The following is a 20,520-nucleotide window of genomic DNA, read 5'->3' on the forward strand; positions in this document are numbered from 1 at the left end:
TGTGTGTTGGGTATCAAAATCTGCATTTGTACATCTTAAATTTAGTTCCTGTGAAGATTTTGAAATTCCTGCCAGTTTATCTCTGAATTTAAGATCTGGCCCAGAAGAGTTAAGTAATTTGGCCATCCCTACACAACCAGTCTGTGTTACAGCAAGGATTAGAAAACAGAAGTATTAATCTTCAGTCTTTGACTACTCTGCTTGTTTTGATGAAGACTTTAAAGTGGTTCTGTGGGTATATAGTTGGTGATATATTTGGGGATTTTAGGACAAGACACTCTAAATATATTATTTTAATGTAGAACTCAAGTCCCATGAAAGGAACATTTTAAAAGAAATTAGTTTCCAAGGACAGATTTTAATGTACTGAACATACCCTATTGCTCTACAGTGCAGAGACACTATACATGTTCAGTGTATTTATTATCATAAACCCAGCAGAAAGGTCAGTTGTTGGCTGCCTGGATTAGTGATTCAGTACTTTGAAATTCCTCTGTCACTCAAAGAGAAGTTTGTTATATTATTTGTGGCAATGTTCTTTCTAGCCTGGCAATGAATAGTGTTTTTCCTTAACTAATTAGTAACATCTCTTTTTTTTTTTTTTGGCCAAATGAGCCAGGCTGTATGGGTATTAAACAATATGCCAGTATGGACTTAGGTGATTTCAAATGGCCACACCCTTTTGTCTCATGTGATGACCTACTACAGCAGTGTTTCTCAACCAGTGGTACAAGTACCCTTAGGGGTACTTGAGAGAAGTCTGGGGGCGGGAGGGTATGTCAACACAACTGAAATTGGAAAAAACTGAATTTTTGTGTTAAGTTTTACAGTGCTTTATTATTTTTGTACTTTTTACACCCAAAAATGTCATTGCCTGGCCGGCTATGATTAAGTTGTTTAAATAAATGGGTTGCAATGGTAGAAAAAAAATTGTGTGTCTGAAAACTATAGGTACTGAGGGTACTTATAATTTTTTTTTAAAAAAAAGGGGTACTTTATTAAAAAAAAAAAAAAAAGGTTGAGAAACACTGTACTAGAGCAAGTCAGTAATCCATTTATTCTCCAGGCATTATGCTACGACAGTAATAAGCACTTTATAAAACACTAAGCCAACACTTACTCACCACAAATCAAAACCTCTCCCACCTCGATACACTGCTGTAATCATCTTAAAGTTTATCATAAAAGTAGGGCTGACCAAGCCAGGTTGTACCTCCTAAGCCATGGAATTAGCTCCTTCTGCTATCAAGGCTAACCTCTCTATAAAATAGAATAATTCACCCATCCCTGCTGATGGTACAAGCAGGAAAACTTCACTGTCATTACTTACTGTTCTTCAGCAATTACATGGTGGTACATAAACCACTCCCCCTAGATTAATAACACTCTTGTATTAGAGACAATGTTAGAATGAGGTCTCTTCTCCTTGTCTTTGTCCAGATAGAAGCTCAAGTTCTGCTGGGCCTGGCTCTGTTTGTAAAGAATAGCATAGAATGATGGTATCTTGGCCAACATCTCCTCTCTCAATAAAGTAATTGTCACTATCCAGGATCAACCATGAACAATTCTTGAGTAAATAGTATCTTCTACCTTTGTTTACACCGATGTCTAATGTGCTGCTTTTCAGATATGTATATAACATTTCCAGTCTAGATATTTTAGTTTAACTTTTTCCAATTCAGCCCTTTACTACATTTGCTGGTACTAGGGGAAATGCCCACTGAATACCCAGGAGACAGACTGTGCATAAATATAGGTCAAATTGATTTAATGAGCATTCCACTAGAGATGAATTTGGCCCCATAGGACTAGAGTAGTAATGGGTGACCCGCAAAAATTATTGGCCATATGCCAAGTTTTTTCCGTACACTTCAGTCCTGCCAGCAGGAGCAGCTCGAGGACAGCTGCCGGCAACTGGCGCCCTAGGCGGAATGCGCAATTGGGGCCCCTGCCTCCATAGCCCTCAATGACGTGATGTCATCATTGGGCGCCGCATTTAAGGCAACTGCCGAGGTTGCCTACATCCACGGGCTGCCCCTGCCCTGCCTGTGCAGCCAATAGTGAGTTTGTGATGTGGATTGCTGTGATGAGCTGTATTAGTGCTGGGTGCTAAGAAGACTATTCCATACACTCCGCTTCCCCTTGTGGGGATCGGGCACAAAGTAACACTCTCTTACTCCAGATGGGTCTGCTTTCACTGGCAATTTTTCCTTTGGGCGGGTGATTGATTCTTACAACTGGCAGCTCCTTTTGTCACTTTCTTTGGGCTTTCATAGACATTCCATGTAGACTAGCAGCTATGTATTCTCTTCTGTTCAGCAGGGCTGCATAGCACAAAAGCTAGTTGTCTCAACAGGATATTAAAAAGAAGAGATTATTAAAAAAAGTTTGACACTGAGATGTAGCCTTGCTAATAGCAGCAACATTTATCTTGTCTCTATGACTTAAATTCAGCCTACAGGAAGCATCTGCTGTGCTAGGGTACCTATTTCCCTCCCGTGCTAGTTGTGTAAGTGCAAAAGAATTGGTTTCATTCTGCTGCAGTAGGGCATGATCTGCCCCTACTTTCTTGAACCACAGAAATCTGCTCTCAATGGGAATCCACACTGTCATAATTATTGATATTTCCTGAGCCAGTACATCTACAGTCCCCTGCAGCAATGCTTTTAATGTCCTTAGCCCTTTTCGCAGGTCCCAAGAAGAGATGAGATCTCTGGCTCTGGACTCAGCTAGCCCTAGGCCTTCCCCTTCTACTTCCTTTTTATCTTTTTTTAATACATCTTCAGGTGATGGGCTAATTAATCCATTAAATCACCCTGCTTGCTGTCCTGATTAGCTAAAAACATTTCATCCCCCCGCAACTTGCTCAGTTAGACCTCATCAAGGAGCCAATTAGGCTATGTCTACACTATGGAGTTTTTCCAGGATACCTCCAGGATCCTGGAAAAACTCTGCTGCATCCAGGGAATGCATCTGCTCTTCCCCTTTTTTTGTGGAAGAGGAGGCTCTTCCGAAAGAGGAGGTTTTTTCAAAATTTGGCCCAGTGTAGATGGGCCAAATTTCAGAAAAGCATCTTCTGAAAAAACTATTGGAAAAAGGTACGCAAATTGCGGAGCGCATTTTGCGTACCTTTTTCCGATAGATTATTGTAGTCTAGACATAGCCCCAGTGTCAGAGTGATGAGAGTGGAAGGTCACGCCGGGCATTCATACACCTACTCTTCACTTTTTCTTTTTAATGTGAAAAAATTGTCCAGGGAAATAACCAATCTGTCCTTGGGGTGCATAATCAGAAGCAATAAAGCCAAAATATCCAGGTATCATCCCATATGATAGAACAACATAGGTGAGTTTTCATTCATGTGCTCTGAAGTGGAGCAAAGTTGAATGTAGTTGAATGTAGTATGGTATTGTCACTGCAGACCACAGGATTTACCTCATCAGGCAACTCATGGTCCAGCAAACTGAGTAGTCTGATTGGAGCAATGGCTAACTGCTAAAAGAGTAAATGAGCAATCAAAAACAAAATCTATATTTCTTTGGACTTGACCAATAAATGCTACCTTGACTTCCCTTCCCCCACATGAGATCAGCATACACCTTGAAAAACTGAATTTTCTTGTCATTCATTTTGACTAACTTATTATCTAAAGTATAGTTGTCTGTAATAGTCACATTGTCTTCCAAAACACTTTTAAAATTCCACTCTATTATTTGATTTGGTAATTTCTTGGGAAATTTATGCTGGGTTAAGATTCTGGGAGGAAACTTTTTTATTTTCTCAAATCTTCTATTTATATTCTGGAGGAAAAAAAGAATGGGAATAATTTTCAATAGATATCTATCAATATAACAAGAGAACACTGCTTGTGATTTGAGTGATACACAGGAAGTGGAAACTACAGGTACGTCTAGACTATATCTGTTTGTCAGAAAAAGCAATGCAAAATGTGCTCTGCATTGTGTACCTTTTTCCGATTCTTTTGTCAGAAAAATTGAATTTGGAAAAATTGAATTTGGAAAAATTCTGCAAAAAAAAGTGGAAGAGCAAACACATTCGCTAGGCCGAGCGGAGTTTTTTCAGGATACCTCTATCCCGAAAACCCCTGCAGTCTAGCCGTACCCTACCTGTATCTACCCAGCTGGGCATGCCCCTCATGTGGGTGAGTTCCTAGTAGGTGAAGAGCCAGTATAATTGGTATCTGCTCTTTCTTCCCACATAGCACCCTTAATAAAAAGGAGGGGAGGCAGAACATGTACTGTGCTTCAGCCAGCCACAGTTGGTGATAAAATCCCTAACAAAGCGGTTCCCAATCTTTTCCAGCTGGGGACCAATTTTGACAATTCAGGAAGACTTGGTGACCCAAGGCAATTCAAAAACGGGGGGGGGGGGGGGGCGGGAAGGAGGGCAGAGCCACCTGGGGAGACACTTGGTGACCCTTTTGAAATGTAATGACGACCCATATTTGGGTCCCGACCCATAGGTTGGGAAACACTGGTCTAATGGAATGTTACTAGCTAGAAGAACTGAAAGCAGCCTCCAGATTGTTCTAAACTTCACTGTTACTGATGTAGAACTCATCAGGAATCGGGGAGTCATAGGTGGCTCCCAGGGCAAATGGCTCAGCAGAGAATGCTGACCATTTTCTTTGAGGGTTCAATTCTACTGGCATCAAAAGATTTACCAAGTTGAATCTGGCACATAGATTTTTTTAAACATGCAGTTAAAGATTACCATCAGGTGATGCACATGTTTGTAGTCTCAAAGATCTGGTGCACTTGCTTTTGATATTTTTCTGTATTATTGCCTGTTGAAATCATTTGTATTTTCTCTCCCTCCCTTTGCTCCCTCATCCAACCTTATGGAATTGTAAAACAATAAAATATTCTATACGTACAAGAAATATTTGCCAATCATATTTTAAATATATTTCAGAGAATCTATTTCCTTAAAACAACAGCAGTTATTTTAAAGGAATGTTTAAAAAAATAGTTTATTGATTTTGGGGTCAGACAGTATTAGACAGTAGCAAGCAACTTTTCTGGATTGCCCTACCATAGTTATTCCTCCTATTCTAATAATCACCTACAATAACTCATCTATTGCTTTTTTCTGCTTGTGTGATCATCAGGGTAGCGACATTCCCTGGCTTCGCTAGCAGGGTCCAATAAACTGAGTAGTCTGATAGGGGCCCCTTTCACTAAGCTTCACGTAGCTGCCAACAAGCTCTGCACTTTTATTATGTACTTGGCCTCCTTCTTTAGCTCTAACAGTTAGTGAACAGCAAGTGATTTTTTTTTTTTTTGGTTCAGATTGCAGACAGTATATTGAAAAATAACAAATAAGCCTATTTCAATCCCTGCTGCTATAGCGAATAATGAGCATCCGCTGAATCCATAAGGGGTGGAGGATACTTAGAAATTTTACCACTGTTTGTGTTTAGTTTCACCACGGTGGAATATTAAACACTTAGAAGTCTAAAAACCCCCACAGTCATATCCATGATATTTGGCTTTTCAATGTGCAATTTATTTCTCTTGCTAGACTCACTTGTTAGCGCTGCCTCACGTTCACTGCCTGCCACAGTCAATCTTCGGTCGAGTGTTTTGTTTCTATTTCAGTGTCTTTGCAAGGAAAAATATGGGAAATCTTTAATATGCAGCCAGGCAGCCAGTGGGGAAAGAGGCTGGTACAGCCACGTTCAGGGAAGGCTGCAAAGCACAGTTGTGCCCAGCTGCCTCAAAGAATCCAAGTGACATTCTGTGAATGTAGCAGGTTTGGTGATGCTGCTTACTGGAAGTGTCCAGCATTTACTGCTCTGCAATTCATTAACCCGGGATGCATCAGAGTGTGAAAATGTAAGAAGACTTATTTGAAACACATTGAAATACTGCAGTAGTTTATTAAAATATAAATTCTTCCTTCATTTTAGACCCTCACTAGTATAAAGGATATTTTTCTTCAGCTCCATAACTTCCACATGCACTAGCTTCCTTAAAATCAATCTGATGGAAAGAGAAAAAAAGTATAATGATTTATTAATAATAGTAAACCATCTACTTCAGAGTTTCTTTTGTGTCTCTTGTTTAGGCAATTTGTTCCATTTCTTAATGCCATATATTCCTTATTAGATTCTTGCAGGGGAGTAGCTCTGAGTTTCTGTAATTATAATTTACATTATTATCTATCTAGTAAGCCCGGAAAAACATGCCTAGGGAAATTTCTAACCAGATCACTCTTCAGAGTCAGGTGAACCTTTTGAGAAGCTTGTGATGCGCCAGATGACACAGTGAGATGACATGAGCACTGACCACCTGCCCTGTAATGAGCACTCTGAAAGCATCTTCCCCCGCAATGGGGGAATCAGCTGCATCAGTGCAGGACTGGAACATGTCACTGTCAGGAAGAAGCATGGTTAGCAATGTCAGTGAGGCCCAGGGGTACAGTCAGAGAGGGTGCGAAGAAAGAAGGGCGAGAGAGGGCTAGACGAAGGGAGATAACTCTATTTTGGGGGAGCTAGCATGGAGTGGAGAAATGGGCCCAGATACTTTTGAAGCCATTAGCAAGCTCTGGGAGCAGAAAGGGAGAGAAGGTTCCAGATGCAATCATTAAAGGCCTACTCCTTCTGTGATTGGAGTTAACGATAAGACTGCCATCGAGTTCTGTGATGCTGGAGCGCACCCAAGACCACAGCCTGCTGCAGTGTATGAAGTCACATGTGGAATCGGAGGTCAGGGCACAGCACTCCTCTGTAGAATGCAGCATTTGTTCTGCTTCATTTTTAAGGCTGGCAACTATAAAAACACTCTTCCCTTCCCCCATGATTCTAGCTTGTTCCAGTGATTTAGCAGGCCATGTGAGATGACATACAGACAGCTGTGCCTATTAAGAGATATCACTGTCAAACCCAATAGACTAGTGCTAGTGGCCACTGAGAAAGCAGACCACAGGCTAAATGCTCGGGTGTGCCTGAGCTGAGTTCTTTGCACCTATGAGTGGAGGGGGAAAGGAGCAGAGTTAGTGTAGACCATTTTTCTTCCTCCACTACCTTGGCCCACTGCTGGCCCAAAGATCACCAATATGCCCCGTGGAATAAACTAGAGCACCTTCTATCAGGTTTGCTCTAATTTACATTAGCAGTAATCACTCCTTATGAACACTGGGAACCCCTCCCACACAGAACCCTTTCCACTGTGACTTCACCCCCATGGTGTCAGCCGACGGTCAGGGCAGTGAGTCCCTTATGACCGGCTGAAGTTCTTTTAAATTGTGCTTGGTTCTGTTACAGCAACTGAAGGAGTCAGGTTAAAGCTTAAACAGTTACTATTTTATTGTTACAGGGTAAACTTAGCTGTTAAATGCTACTACTGTGTTACAGATAACACAGACACTACAAAGGACAGGACAGAAATTACACTAATAAGTCACTTACAGGTACCATGAAACCCTTTGGTTCTCTGAGCTCTTATTAAATGCATGCAAAATAGACACATAGCAGGTATATATTCTCACCCCTGCGTTCCAGACTTGGCGTGGCCAGCGTCTTTCTCTCAATCCCTCGGGAAGAAGTAGGGCGAGGTTGGGCGTCCCACAGACCTCGGGAGACAATCAATACCTGCCAGCAGGTATAGATGATTGGAGCTCAAATGGGGTGGGCTGCTGAACCTCTTTTATACCCCTTGGGTCATGTAGGCTTCTTCCTGGGCTCAAGTGGCCAATTAGGAAAAATGGCTTTGAACGCCAAGTTTCCCACGAAGGGTGCAAAGCATAATTCACACCTGGGAAAATGCAGACAATGGGCACCTCTGGTATGTGATGGGCGAAGATCCCTGATGTCACTGTTGGGGGGGAACCTCTTGCTGTTGCTCCTGTGGGGGACAACAGGGCCTCTTGGTGGTCTCCCTTTCTAGAGGGAGAGGAATTGTCCATGTCACTGTCACTCCCAATGAGAGAATGCCCATGGGGTGTGTTGGAGAGAATCATGGGTGCAGAGCCATGGAGATGGGATCCAATATCAGGGTGTGGTTGGGGTCTCTGATTGCCTTAGTCAGATCTTGAATTAATGAAGCCTCACAAACCCCTGTGAGTTAGGGAAATTAGCCATTTTACTGATATAGAAGCTGAGGCCCAGATCCAGAAAGGTATTTAGGCTCTGGCACACTCAGATCATATCTTGCTGGTCTAGAACATTTAAGTGCTAAAATCAAAAGGGTAGTCTCTGCTTTCTGGGTAGACATCACACCTTATCTTTTTTGCAGCAGCTCTTGAATTGCAAGCGCAAATCAGACCTGCTGGAATTTGGATTTGCAGATACATTCATTGTCGAGGTGGAAAAATGCAGGTACAGATGATGCCTTAAAAGGAGATTCAGCCTCAGCTCTTTTGCAAATTTACTTTTATGCTTTTTGGCCCAGGTCACACAGAAATCAGTGTCAGAGACAGCAATGGAACCCAGGAATCCTGACCCCCCAGACAACTCCACTAGACTGCACTCTAACCTGCTGCTAGAAAATACTGAACCTTTGAAAAGTGCTAGAGCTTGGAGTTTTCAGCATTCTTCCATCTCTGCTATGTGCCATCTGAAACACAAAGCTTTTCTTCCCATTTCTAAATGGTTAAGAATAGCTTAGTAATTACCCTTCTAAAAATCATGTGCCAATGATTTTATCCGGTGACATCAAACTGAAGTAGGTCTCTGTGACTTCAGCGTGTCAGTATAGAGCCCTGGGCCAGTCATCCTGAGTCACACAGCAGTTAACGTAAATGCCATTAATTTTATTTCCTCCTTTTAGTCTCCAATCACTCCCGCCCCAATAAATTATCAGAATTATTTATTAGGCAGAGAAAGAGCGAGAGAGCAAGAGAGAGAAGAGGAGGAAAAGAGTTAATATCACTCCCATATACCAGCAATGAGGCTGCTTGCCAATTCTACAAAAAGTTGCAAGTCATTCTGCCAGGATGCAAGGCAGAGAGATTTTGAAGTCTCTGAGATGTTCTAATGAAAGTGCTGCAGTATAAACACAAGCTAACAGCCATGATGGAAAAAGAAGAAGAAAGCTATTCATGTGCCTTTTTTTTAAAGCAAGAGCTTCTTGGCAGGATTTTAAAACGCAGTTATCTTTTTTTGGGGGGGGGGGGGAGGTGGAAGGCTCATCCTTCATAGATTAGTTGTACTGCCCAGGTGTCTATATCAACATCTTCACTGGTATCGAAACCATAATGCAGCTCCACAAGCTTCTTTAGACAGGAGGAGACCTTTGCGGGTGCTGGTTGCTCATCCACTAGCAACTGCTGCTATTAATGGCTGTGCATTGTTGTGTTATTCCTCTCAGCTAGTTACCCCCTTTATGGGTAGTGGACAGTATGAAAAAAGCCCCTGTCCCCTCTTTTTCAAGTGGTCTGGCTAAGTGGGCTGGTACGTAAGTCCAAAGAGCCACCTGTCCCGGTAACAGGCTGTTTCTGAATGTTTTGGTTTTGATCCTCTGAATTCTAGTGTTTTGCCCCTTACATTGTGTATTCGCACTTTTAAGAAATGAGATACAATAAAACATAATGCATCTGCTACCTTAGCATCAATACATGCAGTAAAACCTCTTAGCTGTTGAGTGCAGGACCAGCCCTATACCATGCAGGAGCAGGATTCCTATTGACTCTTCAGGCCACTTTGCACCACTCTGGTAGCACAAAGAGGGCATAAAGTGGGTGTAAATCTCACTTGTTTCCTCTTTAAGGCCCTTTACAGTCTCCAAGTGGAGTAAAGTGGTTGTAGTATAAATGAGAATCTGGGCCACAGACTCGTGTGTAAAAGCACAAGTAAAAAGCAGTGAGTGATACGAGAAGCAGAGGGGAAGCTGATCCTGCATTAATGAGTGTTACTACGTGGCCATCAATGTACTTCTGCCCAAGAGCAGGACTGAGACCAAAAACACATTGCTAATTTGCTATTAGTATTATATGGCTTGTACTAAAACCCATATTTTCCTGGCACACCTACTCTTCAGCCACCCCTCAGCCTGTTTTAACATGCTAAGAATAAAGGAGAAGCTGCAGAAGGCTCTGCCTCATGTATAACTTCACATGTGGCACCCCCTGTTTTGGCTCAAGCTTGGAGCATAACAGTCTTCTGCACCACATTAGACACTAGGCACAGGGACTTGCAGGCTCCAAACCTTAATCCATACTCCTGGTGGAGGAGCCATTGTAGAATGTTGTCATTTGGTGAGTGTCCAACACCTCTCCCTATACCCCCGCAAATAGATCCTCACCCCCTCCAACAGACACACATTACCCAGGGATATTTTGTCAAACAAATTCACAGTAGAATCTCACTGATCTGCATTGATGGGAACACGCCTAGTGTGTCAAGCTTTTGCACTTCCAGTAAAAGAAAAACACTGGTTTGGGTTCTCATTTGCTTCCACAGATATCAGGTCATGTTCACATTTGCAGCACTCCCATCACCAGTGAGCAATGAGGGCAGTTATCCCACAGTGCAACTCTCTCCATTTTGAGGATATATCTTGTTAGAAAAAGGTGGAGGCTGATCATAGGGCTTCCTGGGTCTCCGAACAGCCTCCTCTCCCCAAACACAGATCAGCTCCAGTAGCTCAGCATTGTTCCAAGCAGGGGATCATTTGCTCCAAGAAGCAGCCATTGTCACCTGGCTAGATGATAAGTGAGCACTGGCCAAAAAACCAGGAAGGGGAGTTTCAAAGTTCATGGAGCTTTACAGGGGAGGGGCAGATATCTGTTTACCTAGAATCAGAGCATGAGCATAAGAATGGCCATATGTCTATTTAGCCCAGTATCCTGTCTTCTGACAATGACCAATACCAGGTGCCCCAAAGGGAGTGAACAGAATAGGTTATCATCAAGTGATCCCTCTTCTGTCACCTATTTCCAGCCTCTGACAAACAGAGGCATGGAACACTTTTCCTACCCATCCTTGCTAATAATCTCCATGCATTTATCTAGTTCTTTTTTGAACCCTGTTATAGTCCCGGTCTTCACAACACCTCCGGCAAGGAGTTCTACAGGTTGACTGTGTGTTGCATGAAGAAAAACTTGCTTTTGTTTGTTTAAACCTGCTACCTATTAATTTCGTTTGGTGACCTCTAGCTCTTATGTTATGGGAACAAGTAAATAACTTTTCCATACTCACTTTCTCCATATCTGACATGATTTTGTCTCAGTGTTCACCGAGGCACGGTGGGATATACTTAGGCAACTAAAAACTATGTAAAAGGAAGAACATGTCTTCACTTGCACAGTTGCACATCACTGCAAAAGTATCATGGGTAAGAGCTATACACCCCTTGTGGAGGTAGTGTTCAGTTTGCAGTGAAACTTCTGAGTTTTACCACAAAAAGTCATTGAAAAGTATAGATGCTCCAGTGTTTTTTGCACAAAAAAGGGACTTTTTGCTCTTTAAACATGTAAGTATAAACATGCCCTTAGTGAAATTTGTCCAAGTACTGCAAATGAGAATCAGCAATGTTACCAGCAGCACAAATTGTATGTATCCTAGCAGTGATTCAGAATATTGCTGAATGCCTGGGAGAGGACAGCAGGGATCACAATGATGCCCACAGCAGTGCAATTTCACAATCCTGCAAACTCCACTGTCGTGTTTGCAGTTCAGCTACATTCAACTTGCCAAAGTTCTTCTCCCATTATTACCATCCCAATATTTTTCTTTTTATAGTCACATCTACTGAGCTACAAAACTGCAGAGAAAAAATATCTGCCAAAAAGAACCCAGAAAAACAAAATAAAATAAAAAAGCCTGCCAAATAACAATGGCCGGTGTGTCATTTTGCTGATGCATCAAGGCAATGGAGCGTATAGTTTGTCTGTTTCTTTTAAAGTTTGTATTAACTGAATTTAGTACTGATGAAGTCAGCCTATTTAAATCCTGAGATGGATGGTCAGAGGTTTCCAAAGCAACTAAACACACAAACCCTCAGGTGTGGGAAGGTGCCAAAATCCCCACATCAACTAAGTACTGGGTTAGATCAGATTTTACAAGGGAATGAGGGGATGATGGTGGGGGTGCAGGTCACTGGTCAAAACAAAGGTACTAGACTTGGACACTAAGCTGGAAATCCCACAGCTCCAAAAAGGAATTTAAAGTGTCAGTGGACTACACCCGGAAGAACTTTGCCCAAATGCATGAAAAGACCACAGGGAATGGGAAAGGCCCCATGGACACACATCCCTTCTCCACATCATCCAGCTTCCTCTTCTTGGTCAATGCCAGAATGAAATGGATGAGGTCATGGGGCTTTGTGGGTCACCAGTCCAAAAGACCAAAGTTCTCTGAATATTAACAAGACAGGTATGGCACGGACAATAACAGGATCGGCTTCCACACCTCTGTGACTTAATCCTGCTGTGGACACATCATTATTTTGGACTAAGAGGGTAATTCAGCATCCACATCTACTCAGTCTTTGACTTTCAACAAAGATGGCAGTTGTGCCAGGGTTATGTTTTCTATACACATAGAACAACTGAATACTCATACTTTCCCCATAATGATTCGAGCTGGCTGGCAGCCAGTCTTTCCCACCAGTAAAAATTTTCAAAAGTTTCATCACGCATCTGGACAAAAGGTAAAAAATAATAGAATATTTTCAGTCTCCTTCTCCTGTGAAAAATTTCTCTCTTAGGGGAATAGAAAGGGAATGTTTTGCCTTTGTTCCCTGGGCTGCACCTCTCCAGAGAACCACCAGCCTGAGGAGTTCTGGCAGCCTGTCAAGTGCCTAACCTGAGGTGGGCAATTGGTGGATTCTTGATGTTATGATAGCCCTGGCTCCTTGGCAGCATAGCTAGTGAACTGTAAAAGAGAGCCAGGGAAGCAAGTGGGCGAGCTGACTGGAAACCTACTAGACTAGACTTCCATCTAAAATTTCATCTCATCTGACTTTTTTTCCTCACAGGATGTGAGGTTCAATGAATTGGCATTTTTCTATCAGAAAATTTCCAACAAGCTCAGTTAATGATTAATTTTAGATGAAGAGAAAGAAAACAAGAATGAACAAGAGAAAAACCCTTTAAGAGTACAATGTTTGTCCTCTGGAAAAACCTGCATCTCAGCTGGATACAAAATGAAGTCTGGCTTCATTAGATGGCAGACTCCTAGAAATGTAAAGATGCTCTATGTAGAAAACAAAATCATAACAAGTTACCTGGCTACATACTTACACCCCTTTTGTGGTTTGTGACATCTACACAGATACATCAGGAATTGAAATGAGGCCACTACTTCATTTCCCATAAGCATCCTTCTGTGTTTTCCTAGCCTAAAGTTTGAGAGAATCTGACTTTTCTGTGACTTCTTTCATAGAATTAAAATTTAATCTATACACTTCTCCTGGTAGGAGGAAGCTGAAACTATTACAAATTGCTGCTTATCAGCTTGTGCTGGTATGGGCAGTAAAAGGAAAAGAAGAAAGTTTGGAATAATTTTCCATTTCAGGGAAAATTTCTGTTAACTGGATTCCACTTTGATTTTGTTGCTTGGCAGCCTAAAAACTGTCCAATTACAGGCAAGAAAAACTGCCAATATAATTTCTTGTCTTTATTTTTTTTCTCGTTAGAGCTTATTACATTGTGTAGTGAGGCTCTGAGCTTTAAAGGAAGTTTTAGCCAACTAAAATTAGCAGTAATTTCCCATTTAATACAGTGTTTAAATAGGTTTTTTTGCCATCAGGCAGAAGGAGAAAATGGTGCACAAAATAAATAGATAATTGATGGGGATGCAGGTTTTTTCCATCCTCTGTCTTATATTCCTCTGTCATTCCAGGCTCAGCTGAGCATGGCCCTGTGAATCAGTAAAAGCACTGCAGGACTCTGGAGAATCTCAAGACTGTCACTGTTTCACTGCCATTGTTAGTCGCTCCACATTTTCTCAGTCTTTGATGACTCAGGAGTGCATGAGCAAAGCAGTGAATTGTAGCTGTGGAGGTGGGGGTGTAACTTCAGCTGAAAATAGAACTTTCCCCATCAGCTGGGAAGGGCTTCCACAGGTTTTTGTAGCCTATTCTACTCAACTCCCAATGGTACAAACAAAGCTGTATTTTTGCTCTTGTACTGGGCATCATCAGAGGCAGGATACTGGACTAGATGGGCCATTGCTCTGACCTAGATGCAGTTTCTGGGTGTTTCTGTCCATGGCTGGTCAGTGTGAATACTGTCTCCTCCCTCCCCTTAATACTATGCTTGGATTTTGTAAATGTATGTAATGGAATAACCTTAGAGAGAGAACTAAGCTGTTGGTTTAGATCACTGAACCCCTAGGGGGTCACAAAGGAATGAGGGGCACAGAAGAGTCCTGGCCAGCCTCCATGAGATGGGAGAGGGAAGGGAGTGCCACATATCCCTGCATATGTCCTCACCCCACAGCCTATGGCTGCATCTACAGTCCCAGCTCTGCCCTTGGCCCCAGCTGTGGCTTGGCCCCCCCAATTCCTAGCCCTTGTTCTCCATCTCCTGCTACCACGCCCTGCTCTCAGCTCCTGCTCTTTACCCTAGCCCCCAGCTCCTGTCTTCAGCCACAGCTCTGCTCCTAGATCCTGGCCCCCAGTCACAGCTCTCAGTCCAGCTGCAACTCTTCTTCCAGCCCCGTGGATCATGACCACATTCCATTCCTGGTAAGGGAGGGCAGGAGGGGAGAAGTTTGTGTACCTGGCTTAGATGATGAGAACTGTATGTATCATGACATTTCCGGCAGGGAAATCTATTTCCCCAATCTAAGGTATGTTATTAAAAATTATTTGCCCTCTTTATACAGTATTAAACCAGTGTATGGTGCACTGGTTATAACACAGGCCACAGAAGCAGCACTGTAGTGGCAAAGGGTTAAATTTATCTCTCATAAACACTGGATGATCTGTATCTACCATTCCTACACAGATCTAGGGTGACGATGAAATAGTTCATTACTCATGTGCGGCAAACAAAAAAAGCGCTATGAATCAAATTAATGGCTGTGGGGAAAAAAAAAGAGGAGGCTTATTGGCTTCCCATTGTTTATTGTCTTTCTTATCTTACAAGAACTCCAAGAACCAAACAAGTACAGCTGGAATGCTTAGAGTACCTTATCTTGCCAACAAGCTTTACAATAACATTCTCATTAAATGGTAATCCATTCCACACAGTTAATAATTAGTGAAGATCTGTTGAAAGCCCAAGAAAATAAACGTGACAGTTTTTATACTCAGAAAAGGGAAGGTTAGGGACATTCAAGCACAGCAAGTGCCCAATCAAAGGGACATATGGTAGAGGTGAAAACACCAACTCTTATCAGTTGACCTTAACGGGGTACCAGGAGATTAAGATGTGCCCAGTTATGCATGGTTATATAGTGCTTATTTGCAAAGTGCTTTAAAAAATCAGCACAAGGAGGATCTAATGAATAGGAAAGTTGCATGGTAAATGCAACACAAGGATACTTACCCACAGGAGCTCTCTCTGCCTTCCCCTTTCTGTATGTGGCTCTGCCATCAAAATCAATCACCCCAAAATCCTTGTATTTTCAATCTTTTTGCTTCTAGAAATTTTCACACACACCCCCAAAGCTTTCCCAGTTTCAGAACATCGTGGCTATGTCTACACTGGCATGATCTTGTGCAAAAACTCTTTTGTGGAAGAGTTCTTGTGCAAAAACTCTTCCACAAGAGAGCATCTACACTAGCATATGCTTTTGCGCAAGAGATGTGTTTTTGCGCAAGAGCATCCATGCCAATGTAGATGCTCTCTTGCGCAAGAAAGCTCCAATGTCCATTTTAACCATAGGGCTTTCTTGCGCAAGAAATTCATGTTGCCTGTCTACACTGACCTCTTGTGCAAGAACAGTTGCGCAAGAGGGCTTATTCCTGAGCGGGAGCATCAGAGTTCGTGTGCAAGAAGCACTGATTTTATACATTAGAACGTCAGTTTACTTGCGCAAGAACTCGTGGCCAGTGTAGACAGGCAACAAGTTTTTACGCAAAAGCAGCCGCTTTGGCGCAATATCGCGCCAATGTAGACACAGCGTCTGTTTCACAATATTATGCCTGAGGTGGAGAAAATAGGGAAAGAATCAAGCTGGAGTCACAGGTTAGGATTAGCAAAAAACATGTGGGAGCTAGGCACCCAATTCCAGTGACACAAATTAGGTGCCTAACTCCCTGAGACTCATTTGAAAATCCCACCCATGGGGTGTAGCAAGTACAGTCACAGAAGTCCTGGTTGTACCTGAACGGTGAACTGAGATGTGTCATGCCGTTCCACAAGCAAGCCTGGACAGCATTCAGTGCAGTACAGCAGTCTGGGTGGTTGAGTGAAGGCTCAAGATAAAAGTTGGAGCAGGCTTTGTGAATTTAAACCTGAGGTTAATATAAACAAATCCTGAAAAGAAAGGTCACATTCATGGAGCTTCATCTGGATAATCTGTAAACACTGCACAGACAAGGTTAGAAATATCGTGAAGATCATTCATCTTGCAACAGCTATTTGGAATGGTGGGGTGGAGCTTATGCAGAGAAAATCTTGCTGGATTATGGGCTACATCTATTCTAATTAATGTGTTAGATTTTATTGCACTATGGAACAAGAAGAACTCCCCACTTTAACTCTTTGCCCCCAGAAAGTGTTATGCTAATAGCAAATCCAGCTCAATTTCTTAATAAGATTATTCTTGCCCAATCTTGAAATGTCCTGTCATTACCCAGCATAATGATTGCTTGGGAAGCAAGGGTTAGTTCTTTTTCCTATAGTTTGATTGCTGTGGGAAGCTGTGAGACACATGTGTGACCTGTTTTACTACGATTTGTATTCTACCCCAGGCAGACTGCTTTTCTGTAGTGAGGTGGGTTTGAAACCTGAGAACAAATATCCCCACCTCATTAAGAAATAAGCTGACTTCTGAATTCCTGTTTTAAAGCTTTTGTTCCCACTTACAGTTCTATCTGCCATTTGTTTCATTACCTTTCCTAAATAATCAAGCTGTGCCTTCTTCTAACCACCCTGCTCCTGCCAGGCCCTCAATTATCCCTTGTTATGCAGAACAGAAAGTCTGCGTTCTGTACATGGGTGTGTCTCTGCCACACACACATCTGGCCCTAGCACATTAGAAGTATAGAGAAAAATTAAAACTTTGTAATGTATAAAAAATGCACACTACAACATAAGTGCTGGGACCAGCCCTGTCTTGCCTGCGCCTGCTCCTTCCCCTAGACCTCATTCCTGCAGTGCCTCTTCCCCCAAAGCCTCATCCCTGCCCCTTCCTCTTAAGGCTACACCCCTATTTGCTCCTCTTTTCTCCTCCCTGCATGGGAAGTAGGAAACAGCCCCAGCTGAGTAGAAGCTTACATGGGTGATGACTCAGTGCCTCCATGTCCAGTAGCCTGGAGCAGTAACTAAACTTTGAGTCAAAAAACAGACACCTGGCCATGCTGTGTGACAGGGAGGAGGAGGAGGAAATCATGTTGGTATTTTAAAGGTCTGATCCAAAAAGGTCTACCACTGGAGTCAGTAGAAAAGCTTCCATCAGTTTCAGTGAGCTCTGGTAAGGTTTCTCAGTCCTTTTCTCTTCCCCTGTTCTAGTGTATGCTCCGTAGTGGGGGGAAAAACCCAGCTCAGGCTTCCCCACCCAGTCATGATCGCACTTCCAGCTGCCCCTCATTATGGGCCTGATCCAAACCTTTTGAAGCAAATGAATGACACTCAGGGCACATCTTCACTCGCCGTGCCAGACAGGGTTGCCAGGTGTCCGCTATTGTACTGGACAGTCCGGTATTTGCACGCTCTGTGCAGTAAAAAAAAATCAGAAAATATCGGACATGTGCAATGTCTGGTATTTTCTGACTTTCCTGGCTGCGCACCGGATGGAAGCCTGGTGTGGGCAGGGGGAGCGGGTGGGAGTCCCAGCTAGGAGGCGGGGCCGCAACTGCCGCCGGGAACCCTCAGTCAGTTGAGTGTGAAGAGGAGGGGAAGCCTCCTCCTCGTTCCTGCGTCGCCGGGAGCCTGCACGGGACAGGCAGCAAGTGCCCAGGTCAGTCCCGCTCCCCGCCGGCCAATTTCCTCCCCCTCCTCCTTCCCAGATGGCTGGTTCTCCCCCACTTCCCCTCCTGATCTTCCCCGGCCAGACCCCTACATTGCTCCCCAGCTCTGCTTCCCGCCGGCCAGTTCCTCTTCCTGATCTCGCCAGCGCTGCTGCACCTCTCCCCGCCCCCGCCAGCTCTGCTTCCCACAACCCCCCCCCCCCCCCGCCAACTCTGCTTCCCACTCCCCCTTCCTCCCGGCCAGCCCCATGGCCCCCGACCCCTCCCAAGCTCTGCTTCCCGGTGGCGCGTTCCTCTTTCTGATCTCTCCCAGCCAGCACCGCTGCACCGCCCCCCCACCAGCACTGCTTCCCACCCACCCCCTTCATCCCGTCCACCCTCGCAGCCCCCAATTCCCCCCAGCTGTGCTTCCCGCCCCCCCTTACTCCTGGCCAGCCCTGCCTCCTCCCTCCTCCCCCAATATCCCGCGGCCAGCCCCGTTCCGCCCCCCCCCCACAACTAGCCCTGCTTCCCGTTGACCCCCCCATCTTCCCCGGCCAGTCCTGTTGCCCCCCCCTTCCTAGCCAGCACCGCTTCCTTCCTGGCCAGTCCTCACCCGCCACCCTGTGAAGCGTGTCCAGTTTTTGTTTTTTTGGTTTTTTTTAGATGACTACCTGGTAACCCCCAGCAATGATCCAGGTTCTTGGAGGTTTTTTTGCTCAAAAACTTTGGTCCCCCCCCCCCTTTTTTTTTCCTTTAACAAAATTTTTCCCCGGTGTTTTTTTTTGGAGGGGTGTGTGTTCGGTATTTTTGTTTCAGCCATCTGGCAACCTTAGTGCCAGAGGCTGACCTTCTGTAGCCAGACAGGAACCCCCCTGTAACATTTATTTTTGCTTGCCTGGAGCATACAGGGCACACAGAGCAGAAGGCCCAGGCTGTGTGACCATGAATGGCTGTAAACAGAGATACGCCAATTGCTGACCAAGAGGCTGCCAAGGAGTGCCCTTGACTCAAACCCATATTGATACTAACACACAGCCATCTGCGGGGGAAGGAATCTCTCGCCCAGTAAAAAAAATGTCTAGTACTCACAATTTAGTTATCTCTCTTGCAAGTGTAAATTAACTTGAAACTTGCTTGTAAGAACTGGTGCCACAAAACGGACCAGTACAATTCGGCATCTTAGATAAGAAAGAGGATACGGGCTCCCAGGGGTATAAAGATGGGTCCAGCAGCACATTTATTCTGAGCGTCAATCTACCATCTATCTGCTGGTCGGGTTAGGTGTTTGATCTCCCGAGGTTCCAAGGGAACGCCCACCTCGTATTCGTCTTTCCTAGGAATTGAGAGACCGGCCCTGGCTTGATCTGCTGGAGTCGAAAGGCACAGAAGGGGGTAAAAATTGTACCTGGATGTGGTCCTTTGTCTTAAGAGTACACATAGACTTAAAGCTCTTTAAAGATTAAGCTGTCACTTGGTACCATTATTTCTATTTTCTATCTTTATTTTCTTTGTAACTATTTTTAAAATCTGTATTTGCTAACAGTTAAGAAAGAGAGCAATAGCCATTGTAACCATATGCTTTTATAAGTTTTTTTTAATAAATCTGTAACTGTTTAAGCTTTAACCTAACTTCTTCAGTTGCTGTAACAAAACCAAGCACAATTTAAAAAAACTTCAGCCGGTCATAAAAAACAGGTATAAAAAAACCTTGGGCGTTTGGATCTGTGTCACTCCCAGGTGACAGATCCACTGGGGCACTTCTCAGCCTTCCCTAGGCTGCTCGCTGCGAAGAAACTCTGTGTTCTAGCAGCTAAAATCTAAGGTGTAATAAGTTTTTCCTATAAAGGGGCGTCTGTTGGCCTGCTGGCTACCCTCTGCAACAAAACCCCGGTCCTAGCAGTAAAAACACAAACATTAAACCTTTTCTCAAAAACACACACACACACACACACACACACTGCCCTAACCGTCGGCTAACACCTTCTGGCATTTGATTTAGTGGGTCTAGTTAAGACATGTAAATCGAATGCTGAGGGCAGCTGTGGCCAGTGACTGTAGTCTTAGAAATTGCGAGGAATAAGGGAAGCCAATGGGAGTGTTTATTCCTGTCAGCCTCCCACTGTAGGGACGCCACCAAGCTTAGCTTATGGTAAGCCACTCCAGCAATGTATTCTGTGTAGCTGGAGTTGCATACATTAAGCTGACCTTCCAGGTCTATTGTAGACCTGGCCTCAATGAGATTTGGATCAGGCCTGACATGGGAAATCCTTCAATAGTCTCAAAATTACTGGCATTTCCTACAAATTTTTTAGCATCTCACTTATTTTTATAGTAGATCAAGTGCCTCATGAATGTGAAATCATTAATTGTGGCTAAAGAAAATAATATTTAAAGTAAAGAACTAATTCCATATCATTTTAGGCTGCTTGCACCATTATTTTGTTTGTGTCCTTCATTTTGGACATTGGTCATATTTTGTGACCCATGCCTG

General features: G+C 43.6%; 1 long non-coding RNA gene across 2 annotated transcripts in view; it reads right to left on the bottom strand.

The window, feature by feature from the left end:
- Positions 1–5,898: 5,898 nt before the first annotated feature.
- LOC142826816 (uncharacterized) overlaps positions 5,899–20,520 on the bottom strand; it is a 28,946-nt gene continuing 14,324 nt past the window's right edge. Inside the window, exon 3 of one of the 2 annotated variants that reach the window (XR_012901077.1) lies at positions 5,899–6,005. This is a non-coding gene — a long non-coding RNA (uncharacterized LOC142826816). Of the gene's footprint in view, positions 6,006–15,036; positions 16,393–20,520 lie in introns of those variants that run through there. The other variant, XR_012901075.1, reaches the window with a different exon arrangement.

This window comes from Pelodiscus sinensis, chromosome 2 (genome assembly GCF_049634645.1).
Source record: "Pelodiscus sinensis isolate JC-2024 chromosome 2, ASM4963464v1, whole genome shotgun sequence".
In the NCBI taxonomy this organism is placed as follows: domain Eukaryota; kingdom Metazoa; phylum Chordata; order Testudines; family Trionychidae; genus Pelodiscus; species Pelodiscus sinensis.